General features: G+C 42.3%; 1 long non-coding RNA gene and 1 pseudogene across 1 annotated transcript; one reads left to right on the forward strand and one right to left on the reverse strand.

Moving 5' to 3' along the window:
• Positions 1 to 505: 505 nt before the first annotated feature.
• Positions 506 to 7,666, reverse strand: LOC131838112 (uncharacterized). The gene is made up of 3 exons (XR_009356481.1): positions 7,610 to 7,666; positions 1,193 to 1,345; positions 506 to 637 (listed from the first exon to the last, which is right to left on the reverse strand). It is a non-coding gene; the product is annotated as an uncharacterized LOC131838112 (long non-coding RNA).
• Positions 1,947 to 4,723, forward strand: LOC131838111 (C2 domain-containing protein 2-like; annotated as a pseudogene).
• Positions 7,667 to 16,968: the final 9,302 nt, after the last annotated feature.

The raw sequence follows: 16,968 nt of genomic DNA on the forward strand, positions 1-16,968 counted from the left end.
TTTCCTTCTTCCAAAGCAACCCCACTTCTTGCTCTTTATATTATAAAAACTGATGCAAACTTTTAATCTACCACACTAAAAGCGAGTCACGAATTTTGTAGGAACCAGCAAACACTCTTTATGTCTCCAAACAGACTAGTATTCTCAATGGGAATCATCACTTTCCTGACATGATACAATCAATGAAAAAAGGTATAGAGTCACCAATTAAGAAAGGTTGATACCTCAGTCACCCCACTAGTAATGGAAAGAACACAATACAGAGAATGCAGCTTGTCTTGACTTCATACACAGAGACTACTCTGTTGCCTACATTTTTTCCCCTTTCTTCCTATTTTTTTAAGATTTCATTTTAAAGTAATCTCTATACCCCACATGGGGCTCAAATGTACAACTCCGAGAGGAAGAGCTGCATGCTCCACTGACTTAGCAAGATGCCCCACGATTTCTCTAATATTCCCAAATATATTACCATATCCCAAAGAGAGATGAAGATTCAATTACCCATTCATTTCAGCAAGAAGCTGATTTATAGTCTGCCTTGAATATGGATGCATTGGAGACTCAATTCGCTTCCCACCGACAGAATCTAATTCATCAATAAATATAACACAGGGAGCATTTGCTTTTGCTTCCCCTAGGAAAAGAGAAAATATACAAATAAGCTTAATGAAATCAACGTTTTTTGAACAAAATCATGTAAGTATTAAAAACCTGTAAAACTGTCAAAGGCAACAAAAGATATTCATTAAGGAGAAAGTCCATAAAAATGAGTTCTCTTTCTTTTCTTTAAAACTAATTTAAGAACGATAGCCTCATGAAAAAAACTGTATCATACAAAATGATATATAATAAAAACAACCAAGTATTCATTCTTCTGACTATACAAGCCACAGTCAGATCTGAGGCTAACTATTCCTTAATTACATACTACTGAATTAATGAATAAGATAAAAAGGACAACAACAGAAAATCCAGCTTTTCAACAGGCCCCAAGCTCACCTAACACTTCTAGCTCTCTATTTGGGAAAGTAGAGTTCTGTTTTAGGTCACACAGTAAATTACCTAAAACCAAAACCCCACAATGGCGAGTTCAGCTATCAATCATAATCGAATAACAAATAGGTAAGAATCCCTCTTCCCCTAAAATTAACAAAATTACGTATTGCATGAAAGGTACATTAAAACGTACTAAATAAATTTCTGATACGGCTGGCTCCCACACTCACAAACATTTCATCAAATTCTGATCCAGAAGAATAATAAAAAGGACCATCAGCTTCTCCAGCCACAGCTCGAGCAAGAAGCATCTTTCCTGTCCCTGGTGGTCCAACTAAAAGTATTCCTAAAAGAGAAAACAAATACACTAATTCAACTTAAAAAATAAAAATAAAACTTGATGTCAACCTATGAAACAAATAGTTATTAATTAATGCATACATAGTTTTGAGGTTGAAAGCACATGACTATTATTTTGAAGCAAAGTATGTCTCTAGTAATGATTCTCTTCAGGAACTTCTTTAAAACTAATTTCCCTCTACCATTTAAGTCTTGAGAGAATGGAACATAATAAACTTATCTGCCATTAAACAAGTAAGATAAAATTCACATAAACACAGATTAAAAGATTAAGCAACCAAATGTGACACATGAACCCTTGACTTAATGTTCTTCCATAAAACACATATTTCAGGCGCGGAGGAGGAAGCGCGCCGGCCGGGGCCCGGGACCTGCCCAGACGCGCTAGTCGGGATCGCCGAGAGCAGCGTCCCCATTTTCCAGGCGTGCGGGGCCGGGGCGCAGTCCCGGGCCGCGGCCGTCGTGCGCCGGCCGGCATTTCCCCTCCAGCTCGCCCCGCGCGGCCGCCCGGCCTCCGGGCCCGCGCCGCCAGCCGCCCACCCAGCTCCGCCGCGCCCTCCTCCACGCCCCCCGCGAGCCCGGCCGGCCGCGCGCTCAGGTCCTGAGCTCGCCGCCCGCGGGCTCTGCGCCCCCGGCCGGGGGGTGCCCTGGCAAGTTGGGGCGAGGCGCGCCGGGTATGCGCCATCACCATGTCCCGCCTGAGCTCGTGGCTCGGGGAGGTCCAGTGGCTGGTCTTGGTGTCGCTCTTCGTCGTGGCCCTGGGCACGGTGGGCCTGTACCTGGCACAGTGGGCGCTGGCCAGGGCGCGACCCCGGCCCCCGCGGCGGGCTGCCGAGCCTGGAGAGGGCCCGCGCCCGGAGTCCGACGCGCTGCTCGCCTGGATCCTGACGCTGAACAGCTGGAGGAGCCAGTGGCAGGCCGCCTGGGTGACCGCCCTGAATGATGAGGCCAAACGGAAAGGGGGCCCGCTGCTCCTGTCCTTCGAGGAGGACCCGCTCCAGCAGCCCCTGGAGCTCGCAGTGCAGGGCGTCTCCAGCCTGGCCAGGTCCGCCCAGGAGAAGGTCGTGTCTTGTCACGTGGTGGGCGAGGCCATTCAGTTCCTGGTCCGCGCGGGGTCCCCGTCCCCCGAAGACACAGGGCCCCCGCTGTACTGTGCACGGCTCTCTCCGTTTCATGTGCAGCGGGAGCTCCACATGAGAGAGAAGACGGAGGACATCCCGATCCGGTGGTCCTACGTCAGCACTCCGGACGCGGCCGTTACGGTGCAGCCCAGGGCAGTGGCGGAGGACCGGGAGACAGAGACCAAGGCCGTGTGTGAAGCTCTCAAGGACATCTTGAAGCACCTGGTTGGGGCTGCGTCTCCGTCGGTGCTTCTGAGCACGAAGCCCGTGGACACGAGGGACGTTCAGAATCTACAGCGCATTTCATCCTCCCCTCAGGAGTCCTGTCCGCCCAAGCCTCCAAGGGCTCATGAGCTCAGATTACTGGTGAAGAACATCCGGGCTTCGCTGCTAAGTGCTCCTGGGGCTTCAGGCAACATGAACCCACAGTGTGTAGTTGGGCTGAATGAGCCCATTCAGAAGTTCAGCGCCCTCGCGACAAACCCCGCCGACCTCACCTGGGAAGAAGAATTCATCTTTGAGCTGAACGCCAAGTCGAAGGAGTTGCACCTGCAGGTGTCGGCGGCTGAGCGAGCCTCAGAAGCCATATTGGCGATGACGACCATTCCTTTGGATTTATTCAAGAAGCAGCCATCGGGGCCCCAGAGCTTCACGCTGACCGGCGGCTCCTGCGGCGGCTCGGTGCTGGGTTCGGTCACCGCGGAGTTTTCTTACCTAGAACCCGGTGAAGTGAAACCCAAGACCCCGCCACCTACTCCTGCCACAAAGGTCGAAAAAGACCGCATGGTGATGCCCTGTGGGACCGTAGTCACCACCGTCACCGCCGTGAAGACCAAGCCTCGCTTTGACACGGGGCGAGCGTCCCCGCTGAGCTGCGAGTCTCCCCTGAAGACGCCTGTCCAGGTGAAGGTCATTGAGAAGGACATCTCTGTTCAAGCCATCTCCTGCCACGGGGCTCCCGTCAGTAAGACCTTCTCTTCTTCGGACACAGAGCTGCTGGTGCTGAACGGCTCGGACCCCATGGCTGAAGTGGCCATCCGCCAGCTCAGCGAGTCCTCGAAGATGAAGGTCAAGTCCCCGCGGAAGAAGAGCACCATCATCATATCAGGGATCTCCAAGACCTCACTCTCTCAGGACAATGCCGCCGCCCTAATGCTGGACTACTCGGCCTCCATGGACAGTGCCCACCAGGAGGACACCCCGACCCTCGTGGGGGCAGCCGCTGCCTCCGCCCCACTGCAGGAAGAGGCCTCCGCCCCAGCCCCGCCGGCCCCGGAGCCCCAGGAGGGCGAGCTAGACTCCCGGGACTTGGACAAGGAGTCCCAGACCTCGGCGTGGGGCAGCCAGGCCCCGCTGGACCCCGACGGGGACGAGCTGTCGGAAAGCTCCCTGAGTGTCTCAGAGCCGGGCACTGCCAAGAAGCATAAAGGAGGGATTTTAAGAAAAGGCGCAAAGCTGTTCTTCTGCCAGCGACAGCAACAGAAAGACCCCGGCATGAGCCAGTCGCACAATGACCTCGTGTTCCTGCAGCAGCCAGAGGGGGCCCCGGAGGAAGGGGGTGACACTCTCCAGGATCCTGAACAAGAAGCTGCTCTCCAGACACAGAAGCAAGAGTGCCATGAACGGGCCTCCGGCGGACCCCGCGGCCGGCCCCCTGTCTCACCAGGACGCGGGGAGATGCGGGCCCCCCTAACCACCCGCCAGGACATCTGCACACTGTCAGATGGCCGCCTGGTCTGGCTGGGGTAAAGGGGAACGGAACCCGAGTTCCCAGCCAGGAGGCTTCCCCCAGAGACACCTGACAAAGTCCGATTTGCCCCCAGATGCCCAGGGAGACCCAAAGCTCTGCTCCCACCCAAGAGCGGAAGTTAAACGCGAGAAGATTTACGTTAGGAACTAAAGAACGTCCTGTGAAGGACGGAGATGGGGCAGCTGCGGGGGACTCGGTCTTACCCCCGCTGCTGCGCTCGGACACCTTGGGTCCGCACCTGGGCCACATCCCAAAGAGGAGGTGTCCCCCTGTGCTGTCACTGGGAATAGAATGGATGAGTCACCTGTCCTCGAGGGTGGCTCGGCATCACGGTGCGGCCGGCCCTGAGTATGGAGAGGTGGGACCGAGGCAGCATTTGGGGTCCGCAGGGAAATTACGGTGGTGATGAGGACACTGTGACAAAGGAAGAGGACAGTTGCCTTTGGGATTAGCCATAGAGCCTGAAACCATATGCAAACACTAAATTCTGCACACCTTAAAAAAAAAACAAAAAAACAAAACAAAAAAAAAAAAAACAAAAAACCAAACAAACAAAAAACCCCACATATTTCAGAATCTCTGATGAAAATTTGATGTGGATATCTGAGGAAATTTTGAAAGAATTCCGGAGTACAAGATATTAAGGAAATAGTATTCAATTTTATTTGGTAGGATAAATTATTCTCTTCAGGATAATGTCTTTAGTCTTCGGTGACACATAACAAAGTATGGAGAGGTAAAGAAGTTCACTTCTGCAGCTTTGTAACTTTTCCTATGTTCGAAAATTTTCATAACAGCAGTACTTTTTCATAAGTTGGAATAACAGATTTCTCTGGTTTCCACAACTTTTCATTTTTCATTTAAAAAGGTAAAAAACCCTTTATTAATTAATGCTATATTTTACATAAAAAACTATCTTTAAAGGAAAGTTGTTGAAAAATACCCCTAAGACTACCCCTTGTATTGCCATGTTATTGTCATTCTTAACTGGTTTAAATGGTAGAATGTATTTTTGTAACTGAGAATTTTCCCATAATTTTGTAAAAGATCTCTTGTGATTAGAAAGAAAAGTGTTTAACTATTCTATGACTTTAAACTTTAAACTTTCTGATGTTATAGTACTGATTCTAATAAATGAATCCCAAATTTGCAGAGATTCATACCAACACTTTTATACACTGCTGAACACTGTCAGTAGAGATAGTGGGCAGTATAGAAACAAACCTTAAATATGAGTGCCCCATTTAACTTACCAATTCTGTTTCTAGAATTAGAATCCAGAATAATCAATCAATAAATGAGTAAATCTATAATTTATTCTAAAGAGATAAATAAGGCTGTAGGCAAAGCCTTGAGATAATAAGATGACCTTCACAAGTGCTGATTTTACTATTTTAGTTAAAAATGTCTGAGTATAGTTGACACACAGTTACATTAGTTTCAGGTGTACACCATAGTGATTTAACAAGTTTAAACATTATGCTGCTCACAAGTGTAGCTACCCTCTGTCACCATACAACACTATCACAGTATCACTGACTGTATTTCCTATGCCTTTTACTCCTCTGACTCACTCATTTGACAACTGAAAGCATGTTTCTCTCTTTCCTCTTCATACCTTTTGCCCAGCCCTCACACTGCTAATTTTAATCACAAAACACTGGAAACCATAAAAGCTTAATGTAAGTGATTACAGCATAGCATGATCATTTGGTCCAGGGACACCACAAAGTTATTACAATCTTGGACCCAATTCTAGCATATGGTATTCCGTCACACAAAGAAACAATTCTCCAACACCAGTCGGGCACCCTAACATTCCAGTCAATTCGGATGCTACCCACCTGGAGATAGCATCAAACACTGTAAGTTAAGGACTTCATCCCAAAAGACAGCAGAATATATACTAACTTGTGGAAAGTTCTGGCCCTCTTATCACATGGTTGATTCTCTCGGCAACCAGCTGCTAACCTTAGGTGTGTCCTAAAAGTTGACTCATTAACAAAAGACAAATCTATTCCTGTCATCACTGTAAAACTACAAGAAATGGGACTAAGACATATATATTTCTTTTTATTAAAGTTTTTTAAAAATTTATTTGACGGAAATCACAAGTAGGCAGAGAGGCAGGCAGAGAGAGAGGAGGAAGCAGGCTCCCTGCTGAGCAGAAAACCCCATGCCAGGCTCAATCCCAGGACCCTGGGATCATGACCTGAGCTGAAGGCAGAGGCTTTAACCCACTGAGCCACCCAGCAACCCCTAAATATATATTTCTAATTATAAATCACAACAGTCATTAAAAGAGAAAACATCAAAGACAAATGAGACTATTTCACAAATTAGTATGTTTTAAGGTCATGAAAGATCCACACCCACTCCCATAATAATGGAGTGAGGAGGGAAGCCTGGGTGGCTGAATCAGTTAAACATGAGACTTCAGCTCATCTCATGATAGGGTTGTGAGAGTGATCCCAGCGTGGGGCTCTACACTCAGTGCACAGTTTGATTCAGAGTCTCTCCCTCTGCCCTCCCCCTGACCGGCTCCTGTACTTGCACATGTGCTCACTCACTCACTCTCAAATAAATAAATAAGTAAATAAATGAATAGGCTAAACAACTTTTTCAGATTGAAGAAAAATCAAGGGGTGCCTGGGTGGCTCAGGCAGTTAGGCAGCAACTCTTGATTCTAGTTCAGGTCATGATCTGCCTGATTGAAGATTCTCATTCTCTCTCCCTCTGCTCCTCCCCACTGCCTGATCTCCCTTTCTCTCCCTCTTTCTCTAAAATAATTTTTAAAAAAAGATTAAAGAAAAATCTAAATGTGTAAACCTGGATTGAGTCTTAAACATGGATTTGGGGTGGGGGTTGGGAGGACCTCACTACAAAAGGTATTAATAAGAGAAATGCAGAAATTTGAATATAACTAAATTTCATAATTAGTTCTGGAACCGTGTGAAATTTCCTGACTTTAATAACTATACTGGTGTTATATAATAGAATATTCTTATACTTTAGGATATACATAACAACGTATTTGGGTTAAAAGAGTATGATATCTATGATTTACACTTAAACAGTTTAAAAAATACATTTATGTAAAGCAAGTAAGCAAATGGGGCAAAGTGCTAAAAAAAATACTGAGTTTGTTTAAGAGTACAGAGGGTTCTCTGCACTATGTTCACAATTTAAAATCTTAAATTGTAATAAAATTCAAAATCCCCTTCATCCCAAAAAAAGGTTATAAATGGTATGTTCAGAATGAAGACTTATTTGTAAAATAGCCATTAAGAACTAAACCTTAAGCTTTTAAATCAGTAAAAATTAAATCAGCAATGGATTTTTTTTAATGTCAAGTCATAGTAAAGGGAAGGTACCTTACCTTTTGGAAGTTTACCTCCAAGCACAGTAAATTTTTGTGGATTTGTCAAGAATTCAAAAGACATCATTAAAAATGTTAGCTATGAACTTAAATTAAAAGCACATTTATGAGTGTACTTTTATGTATTTATTTTAAATTACACTGGTTTAATAATACATTTGCAGCCAATTTGCAACCCTGTATTAGACAACTTTAAAGAGTTCTCAGTGGGGAAAAAAAAGAGTTCAAGTACATTGGTCAGGGTTAAAAAGAAACTACCTGATAAGAAGTATACCAAAACATGAAACATCTCTGGGATGAAGGGCATTATGAAAATCTAGAATTAAACTCATGACTCTCTCAGATTCCTAGATCGTTTTCTAGGACTTTCTCTAGGAAGTATATAATTGTTCCAGAGTAAATGAGTGTTTTTTTGTTAGGCTTAGGATGGTCTTCGAAATTTACTGATGAAATTATTAAGACTTAATAAAATGTTTGTAAAGTTAACAGCCGTAAGTAAAGCTCTGTCCACCCCTAAGGAGAAATGTATACATATGTTCACCAAGAAACATAAGAGATATTCACAAGAGCACTCTTTAGGCCAAAACTAGAAACAACCCAATGTCTACCTAATGGAGAACACAAACTATTGTGATTCATAGAATAATCTGCAATGGGGATGAATGAAGTAAAACTTCATGTAAAAACATGGATGGATCTCATAAACATCATGTTGAATGAAAGAAGTCATATACGCTACATGTATTATGTTTATGTAAAGGTCAAATGCAGGCCAATTAATATATGTTATGAGACAGAACAATGAGATGCTTGAAGTAGGAAGAAAGGGACACTAGGAAGTTTCTGGTAACATTTCACTTCTTGAGCTGGATGCCAATAATATACTGAGTTCACTGTGTGAAAACTTACTGAGGTACAGATTTGTGATTTGTACAGTTTTGTGTGAATGCTAAGCTTCAAAATTTATCTTTATAAAGAGATCTGGGGGGCTCAGTCAGTAAAGCAGCTACCTTCGGCTCAGGTCATGATCTCAGGATCCTGGGATCAAACCCTACATCAGGCTCTCTGCTCAGCAGGGAGCCTGCTCCTCCCTCTCCCTCTGCCACTCCCTCTGCTTGTGCTCTCTGGCACACACTCTCTCTTGAATAAATAAATAAAATCTTAAAAAAAAATAGCATCCCCCCAAAAAATAAAAAAAATGTATATAAAAAGAGATCTAGCCCTTTATCCATTAAAATACATTTTTTAAATATTCAAAGATATCCATATACTGAAAGAAGGCCAATAGTCATTTGGTCAAGGTAATCAATAACTTTAAACTTTTAAACAGATTAGATGTCATCTACTACTAAAGCTACATTTTCTCTGCCCAAACTTTCTGTCAAGAAAATTCCCAACTGAGGTATATAAAATCTATATAGAATGGAGTTTAGGGATCAAGACAATGAATGGAGTTATAAAAGCCCTTATTAGTATTTTTATGGCAACTATATGTAAAATTATTCTTATAGAACCAGAAACTCTAGGCAAGGAAATGAAATTCCTATACTAGCTGTTTAAGAGTTGGTAAAACTGATCACAGGTACCACCTACTGACCCAACTATTTTGGTAAATGTTGTAAATTACATTGGTCTATATAAATTTAGATTCTATAGCGATGGTGGCAATATAAAATTGTAACATTAATTATAGTATTTGTTTAGAATAGCACAGAAAACTTCGTGATAATCTACAAACTTTGGGATGAGCCCTTTCTAATATTATCGATGTCTTCTTTAACTTCATAATCAGAATTGGATTCATTCCAAAAGTGTAGTCTATTGAGCACTGAAGTAAATACACTGCAAGGAGAAAGGAAGAACGCCTCGCTGACCATAATCTCAGCACAGTTCAATGGAGAGCAGGCTGACTGCACATCTTAAAATGGGCAGGGCCCTCTGCACTTACCAGTTTTCAAATACTCAACACACCAACCTCTTCCTCAATTATTCTCTTTACGCATTCCGACAGAGTTCACAGCTGTTTAAATTGGCAAGGGAGGGGAGCCTGGGTGGCTGAGTGGGTTAAAGCCTCTGCCTTTGGCTCAGGTCATGATCCCAGTGTCCTGGGATTGAGCCCCGCATTCGGCTCTCTGCTCAGCGAGGAGCCTGCTTCCCCCACTCTCTCTGCCTGCCTCTCTGCCTACTGTGATATCTCTCTTTCTCCCTCTGTCAAATAAATAAATAATATCTTTTTTAAAAATTGCCAAAGGAAGGGAAGGAGTACTTGGTATAAAATTATCATAGTGACTCCTGATACTTTATTCCCTAATAGTTGAGGTTGTGAAAAGTATTTATGCATAGATAGGGAACAGAGTGTGGAAAGAGTAGGTGCTTTCATTCTACTCCATATTAAAGTGGACTTTTGACTGGTCAAACAAGTCAGGCACATTAATTCTCAAGATCTTTGCTCTCTCTCTTCTTCTGGCTAGAAGTGTCTTTTGCTCAAATACATACATGGTTTAGGTACACCTGGCTGGCTCAGTCTATAGAGCATGTGATTCTTGATCTCAGGGTTGCACGTCTGAGCCCCATGTTGGGTGTAGCGATCACTTAAAAATAAAACCTTAAAAAAAAACCACATGCATGGTTTACTCCATCATCTTCAAATCTTCACTCAATGTCACCTTCTCAGTCAATCAGAAACTGAATATCCCCATTTAAAATTGTGATCTTTAGGGGCGCCTGGGTGCTCAGTGGGTTAAGCCTCTGCCTTTGGCTCAGGTCATGATCTCAGGGTCCTGGGATAGAGCCCCGCATCAGGCTCTCTGCTCAGCAGGGAACATACATCCCCCTATTTCTCTCTCTGCATGCCTCTCTGCCTACTTGTGATCTTATCTGTCAAATAAATAAATAAAATCTTTAAAAATAAATAAATAAAAATTAAAATTGTGATCTTTCGCTCAAAACTCCCAGTCTTCTTCATGCCACTCCATATTTTTCCTATAATGCTTCATCACTTTGAGCATACTCTATTATTCCCTTATATGCAATATCATGGTTTAGTTTCTGTTAGAAATGACAGCAGAGATTTATTTCTTCTTTCCCAAAACCTAAAAGAGGGATGGAGACTATGCAATCACGGCTCATTTTTTCTAGTGTCCAGCCCCACCCAGGAGCCCACCAGAGTGGCCTCGTACAAATGACAGCACCATCACCCAGGAAATTCCTAGGGATTTAGAAGCCCTGTGTCAGATATCAGCATCAAAGACCATGCTGCAGAAGCAAAGATGCACTTACTACTCTTGTCATTTAGGGAATTACAAGAGTTTTAGTGCCTCGACCTGGAGGTACATACCAATATATATATTTTCTATTTTATATCTTTAAAATGAAATATTGGCCTTATATAATTATATAATATTTGAAGAGTGCAGGGTAAACTTTAATTTAAATTTATTTTTTGTTTATTTTCAGCAAAACAGTATTCATTATTTTTGCACCACACCCAGTGTTCCATGCAATCCGTGCCCTCTATAATACCCACCACCTCGTACCCCGACCTCCCACCCCCCACCCCTTCAAAACCCTCAGATTGTTTTTCAGAGTCCATAGTCTCTCATGGTTCACCTCCCCTTCCAATTTTCCCCAACTCCCTTCTCCTCTCTTATCTCCCCGTGTCCTCCATGCTATTTGTTATACTCCACAAATAAGTGAAACCATATGATAATTGACTCTCTCTGCTTGACTTATTTCACTCAGCTTAATCACTTCCACTCCCGTCCATATTGCTACAAAAGTTGGGTATTCGTCCTTTCTGATGGAGGCATACTACTCCATAGTGTATATGGACCACATCTTCCTTATCCATTCGTCCACTGAAGGGCATCTTGGTTCTTTCCATAGTTTGGGGACCGTGGCCATTGCTGCTATAAACATTGGGGTACAGATCGCCCTTCTTTTCAGTACATCTGTATCTTTGGGGTAAATACCCGGGAGTGAAATTGCAGGGTCATAGGGAAGTTGTATTTTTAATTTCCTGAGGAATATCAACCCTGCTCTCCAAATTGGCTGCACCAACTTGCATTCCCACCAACAGTGGAAGAGGGTTCCCCTTTCTCCACATCCCCTCCAACACATGATGTTTCCTGTCTTGCTAAGTTTGGCCATTCTAACTGGTGTAAGGTGATATCTCAATGTGGTTTTAATTTGAATCTCTCTGTTGGCTAGTGATGATGAACATTTTTTCATGTGTCTGATAGCCATTTGTATGTCTTCATTGGAAAAGTGTCTGTTCATATCTTCTGCCCATTTTTTTATATGATTGTCTGTTTTGTGTATGTTGAGTTTGAAATTTCTTTATAGATCCTAGATATCAACCTTTTGTCTGTACTGTCATTTGCAAATATCTACTCCCATTCAGTGGGTTGCCTCTTTGTTTTCTTGACTGTTTCCTTTGCTGTGCAGAAGCTTTTGATTTTTATGAAGTCCCAAAAGTTCATTTTCGCTTTTGTTTCCTTTGCTTTTGGAGACATATCTTGAAAGAATTGCTGTGGCTGATATCGAAGAGATAACTGCCTATGTTCTCCTCTAGGTCTCTGATGGATTCCTGTCTCACATTGAGGTCTTTTATCCATTCTGAGTTTATCTTTATGTATGGTGTAAGAGAATGGTCTAGTTTCACTCTTCTACATATAGCTGCCTAGTTTTCCCAGCACCATTTATTGAAGAGACTGTCTTTTTTCCACTGTATATTTTTTTCCTGTTTTGTCGAAGATGATTTTACCATAGAGTTGAGGGTCCATAGCTGGGCTATCTACACTGTTCCACTGGTCTTTGTGTCTGTTTTTATGCCAGTACCATGTTGTCTTGGGGATCACAGCTTTGTAGTAAAGCTTGAAATCAGGTAACGTGATGCACCCCATTTTGTTTTTGTTTTTCATTATTTCCTTAGTTATTCGGGGTCTCTTCTGATTCCATACAAATTTTTTGGATTAGTTGCTCCAGCTCTTTGAAGAATGCCAGTGGAATTTTGATCAGAATGGCATTAAAAGTATAGATTGATCAAGGCAGCATAGACATTTTAACAATGTTTATCCTTCCAATACAAGAGCATGGAATGGTCTTCCATCTTTTTGTGTCTTCTTCGATTTCTTTCACGAGTGTTTTGTAGTTCTTCGAGTACAGGTCCTTTACCTCTTTGGTTAGGTTTATTCCCAGGCATATTATGGTTCTTGGTGCTATAGTAAATGGAATCGATTCTCTAATTTCCCTTTCTGTATTTTCATTATTAGTGTATAAGAGAGCCACTGATTTCTGTATGTTGACTTTGTATCCTGCCACATTGCTGAATTGTTGTATGACTTCTAGTAGTTTGGGGTGGAGTCTTTTGGGTTTTCCATATAAAGAATCATGTCATCTGCGAAGAGAGAGAGTTTGACTTCTTCATTACCAATTTGGATACCTTTTATTTCTCTTTGTTGTCTGATTGCTATTACTAGGACTTCTAATACTATGTTGAACAAGAGTGGTGAGAGTGAGCATCCTTGTCGTGTTTCTGATCTCAACAGGAAGGCTGCAAGCTTTTTCACATTGAGGATGATATTTGCTGTGGATCTTTCATAGATAGATTTGATGAAGTTCAGGAATATCCCTCTATCTCTATACTTTGAAGCGTTTTAATCAGGAACGGGTGCTGGATTATGTCAAATGCTTTTTCTGCATCAATTGAGAGGACCATGTGGTTCTTCTCTCTTCTCTTATTAATTTGTTCTATCACATTGATTGATTTGCGAATGTTGAACCATCCTTGTAGCACAGGGATGAATCCCACCTCATCATGGTGGATAATCTTTTTAATGTGCTGTTCGATCCTGTTGGCTAGGATTTTGTTGAGAATCTTAGCATCCATATTCATCAGTGATATTGGTCTGAAATTCTCCTTTTTGGTAGGGTCTTGGCCTGGTTTGGGGATCAAGGTAATGCTGGCTTCATAGAAAGAGTCTGGAAGTATTCCTTCTGCTTCAATTTTTTGAAACAGCTTCAAGAGAATAGGTGCTATGTCTTCTTTGAAAGTTAGGTAGAATTCCCCAGGGAATCCATCAGGTCCTGGGCTCTTCTTTTTGGGGAGGTTTTTGATCACTGATTCAATCTCTTTACTAGATATTGGTCTCTTCAGGTTGCCAATTTCTTCCTGGTTCAATTTTGGGAGTTTATAGCTTTCCAGGAATGCATCCATTTCATCTAGGTTGCTTAGCTTATGGGCATATGACTGTTGATAATAACTTCTGATGAGTGTTTCTACTTTCTTAGTGTTCGTTGTGATCTCTCCCTTTTCATTCATAATTTTATGAATTTGAGCTTTCTCTCTTTTCTTTTGGATTAGTGTGGCCAGTAGTTTATCAATCTTATTGACTCTTTCAAAAAAACAGCTTCTAGTTTCATTGATACGTTCTACTGCATCTCTGGTTTCTACCTCATTGATCTCAGCTCTAATCTTGATGATTTCCCTTCTTATGTGTGGAGTTGATTTGATTTGTTGTTGATTCTCCTGTTCTTTCAGGTGTGGAGACAGCTGCTGTGTTCTGGATTTTTCAATTTTTTTGAGGGAGGCTTGGATGGCTATGTATTTCCCCCTTAGGACCTCCTTTGCTGTATCCCTTAAGTTTTGGAGCAAAGTGTCTTCATTCTCATTGGTTTCCATGAATTGTTTCAGTTCTTCTTTGATCTCCTGGTTGATCCATGCATTCTTAAGCAAGGTGGTCTTTAGCTTCCAGGTGTTTGAGTTCCTTCTGAACTTTTCCTTGTGATTGAGCTCCAGTTTCAAAGCATTGTGATCTGAGAATGTTCAGGGAATAATCTCAGTCTTTTGATATCGGTTGAGTCCTGATTTGTGACCCAGTATGTGGTCTATTGTAGAGAAGGTTCCATGTGCACTTGAGAAGAATGAGTATTCTATTTTTTTAGGGTGAAATGTTCTGTATATATCTATGAGGTCCATCTAGTCCAATGTGTCATTCAATGCTCTTGTTTCTTTATTGATTTTCTGCTTCAATGATCTGTCTATTTCTGAGCGAGGCATGTTAAGATCTCCTACAATTCGTGTATTTGTATCAATATGACTCTTTATCTTGATTAACAGTTTTCTTATGTAATTGGCTTCTCCGATATTGGGGGCGTAGATATTTACAATTGTTAGATCATCTTGGTTGATAGTCCCTTTAAGGATTATGTAGTGTCCTTCTGTATATCTGACTACAGTCTTTAGTTTAAAATCTAATATGTCTTATATGAGAATCGCTACCCTGGCTTTCTTTTGAGGCCCATTGGCATGAAAGATGCTTCTCCATCCCTTCACTTTCAGTCTGGGTGTATCTTTAGGTTCAAAATGGGTCTCCTGTAGACAACATATGGATAGGTCCTGTCATTTTATCCAATCTGCAACCCTGTGCCATTTTATGGGCACATTTAGACCATTCACATTGAGAGTGATTATTGATATATACATTTTTATTGACATCGTGTTACCTTTGAAGTCTTTCATTTTGTAGATTGTCTCTATATTTCTGTTCAATGCTATTCTTTTATAGAACCCCTCTTAATATTTCCTGCAGTATTGGCTTGGTGGATGCATAGTCTTTTTTTTTTTTTTTTTGGTGTATGTGTTTTGTTTTTGTTTCGTTTTGTTTGAAGTGGCATTTTTAAATTTTTTTCAATTTATTTATTTTCAGAAAAACAGTATTCATTATTTTTTCACCACACCCAGTGCTCATTGCAATCCCTGCCCTCTATAATACCAACCACCTGGTACCCCAACTTCCCCCCCCCCGCCACTTCAATCCCCTCAGATTGTTTTTCAGAGTCCATAGTCTCTCATGGTTCACCTCCCCTTCCAATTTACCCCGACTCCCTTCTTCTCTCTAACACCCCTTGTCCTCCATGATATTTGTTATGCTCCACAAATAAGTGAAACTATATGATAATTGACTCTCTCTGCTTGACTTATTTCACTCAGCATAATCTATTCCAGTCCCGCCCATGTTGCTATAAAAGTTGGGTATTCACCCTTTTTTTTTTTTTTTTTTTTTTTTTTTATTTATTATTATTTTTTTTTTATTTTATTTTTTATATACATATATTTTTATCCCCAGGTCTGTGAATCACCAGGTTTACACACTTCACAGCACTCACCAAATCACATACCCTCCCCAATGTCCATAATCCCACCCCCTTCTCCCCAACCCCCTCCCCCCGGCAACCCTCAGTTTGTTTTGTGAGATTAAGAGTCACTTATGGTTTGTATTCACCCTTTCTGATGGAGGCATAATACTTCATAGTGCATATGGACCACATCTTCCTTATCCATTCGTCCACTGAAGGGCATCTTGGTTCTTTCCATAGTTTGGGGACCGTGGCCATTGCTGCTATAAACATTGGAGTACAGATGGCCCTTCTTTTGACAACATCTGTATCCTTGGGGTAAATACCCAGGAGTGCAATTGCAGGGTCATAGGGAAGCTCTATTTTTAATTTTTTGAGGAATCTCCACACTGTTCTCCAAAGAGGCTGCACCGACTGGCATTCCCACCAACAGTGTAAGATGGTTCCCCATTCTCCACATCCTCTCCAACACATGTTGTTTCCTGTTTTGTTAATTTTGGCCATTCTAACTGGTGTAAGGTGATATCTCAATGTGGTTTTAATTTGAATCTCCCTGAGGACTAATGATGATGAACATTTTTTCATGTGTCTGATAGCCATTTGTATGTCTTGGTTGGAGAAGTGTCTGTTCATATCTTCTTCCCATTTTTTGATATGTTTGCCTGTTTCGTGAGTGTTGAGTTTGAGGAGTTAATTATAGATCCTGCATATCAACCTTTTGTTTGTACTGTCACTTGCAAATATCTTCTCCCATTCCGTGGGTTGCCTCTTTGTTTTTTTGACTGTTTCCTTTGCTATGCAGAAGCTTTTGATTTTGATGAAGTCCCAAAAGTTCATTTTTGCTTTTGAATACAGGCTTTTCCCACTGCCTTCAGCCGCATGCGCGAGCAAGTGAGTGACAAGAAGCTGGGTAAACTGGTGCCCATTAAGCCGCTTCTAGCAGAGCCTGCCTGCACCTGCCCAGGGTGAGGCCTCCGATCAGCGAGTGAGTGGATCATGAGAGTTGGAGCTTCTACTCAGGCCTCCCTTTCTCTCTTTCCTGTACAAGCCCCTTCCAGAGGCTGTGGGGAGCAGAAGCACAGATGTTCCCTGCATCTGTATAAATAGGTACAGCCTTGCAGAAAATGGTTTGTTGATACTGGTCTGTGCGTGGAAGTGGTTTGTGTTGCAAGGAGGTGAAGCATCATACACGACTGTGAGCAAAATGAATTTTGTCATCT

The sequence above is a fragment of the Mustela lutreola genome, chromosome 8, assembly GCF_030435805.1.
Source record: "Mustela lutreola isolate mMusLut2 chromosome 8, mMusLut2.pri, whole genome shotgun sequence".
Taxonomy (NCBI): Eukaryota; Metazoa; Chordata; class Mammalia; order Carnivora; family Mustelidae; genus Mustela; species Mustela lutreola.